A 1,523-nucleotide genomic window follows, 5' to 3' on the forward strand; every position below is an offset into this window, starting at 1 on the left:
GGTTATCATGACTTCAATTTCTTGTCGGTTCTTGAAAAAAACACTTTATACCATTCACACTAGCCTACGCAAAGCTTATCCCAAAATTTTATTATATATATATATATTTTACTTTTGAAGATATCACACGTCACTTTTGAAAGATATCACACGTCACGCTCATTTTTTGTTCTATTTAAATATTATTTTTAATCTTTATCTATTCAAAGGGGACAAACGTTGTTTTATTATTATTATTTTTGGTTTCCAACGTTAACGCAAGTCAAAAAGGAATGGAGATTTTTCTCACCCTCTTTACAACAACTCCCATTTTCCTCACTTTTGAATGAATAAATTAAAAAATATATATATTTTAAAAATATATATAAAGAGATTGTAATGTACGGTAATTTCATGAGAACAATCAAGTCTTCTGTATCATCCAATAAGAGATTGACAAGTGGGCTTGGAAAAAAATAAAATAAAATAAAATGCTTCCCACCCATCATGCATACATGTAACATCATACATCTTATTTGCTCAGTTGTTCTTCTTTTTATTAAATAACATAAAATATCTTCTTGTAACCATATATCTATATAGCCATATAAGACAAAGCGGACGAAAATGGTTTGATTATAAATTTTGCTACTTTGCCAGTATGGCCAAGTATATTACAAAAATGATGAAAATCAACAAGCACTATTAAAAGATTTATTGTATGTTTTAGTTTGGCCTATTATTAGAGCAAGATCCAAAAAGATCATAGAAACACTTAATGGGTAGATTCAAGAGATTTGGGTTGATTCTAAATGTGGCATTCCAAGCTTGGCCCAAAGGGAAATGAAGGCGTAATAAATTTAATCCAAGCTATTGATGGAGCTGATTGCACAGAATTTTCTTAGCAATGGCATAGATTAATGGTTGATTATTTATGGCTGATTGACTTTCCAATTACATATCAATTAATTGGATGATTGACTTGCCAAATTACATGCCAATTAATTGATTGGTTGACTTACCTATTTCAAGACCTTTCTTAAGCGTGATTTAATTGCCAATTTCAGTCTATTTTTGGCATGGAGGAGCTGCTAATTTCAGACCAAATCAACCTTAATTTTAGGTTTTTATTAGTTAGTCATTTTTTCCTTTATTTACTTTCCAGTGTTGGAACTAATTTAATTTCCTTTCCATAGCAAGCAGGTAGTCATATTTTCAGCCATACTTTACAAATAGCATGCACTCATTATAATGGACATCAAGAATGAAAATTAGAAAAAAAGTGAGGTTTGCTTCTTCTATTAGTTCTTCAAAGAACTTATGAACTTATCAAGGATTTTTCCTTGTGGTGTTCAAGCTTTATACCTTCAGTTTGTGATTCAATTATAATCATTGGGTCGAGGGTTGTTACTTTATACCTTTGATTCGCGTTTCATTTATAAACGTTGGGTTAAGGTTTTCTATCAAAAATCTGAATTTTAGCTTTCTTGAGTCCGTATTCCAATATTGTTCGTTGGGTCTCAAAAGCGCATCAATTGAGGTTC

Source organism: Corylus avellana, chromosome 8, assembly GCF_965113065.1.
Source record: "Corylus avellana chromosome 8, dhCorAvel1.hap1.2, whole genome shotgun sequence".
Lineage (NCBI taxonomy): Eukaryota > Viridiplantae > Streptophyta > Magnoliopsida > Fagales > Betulaceae > Corylus > Corylus avellana.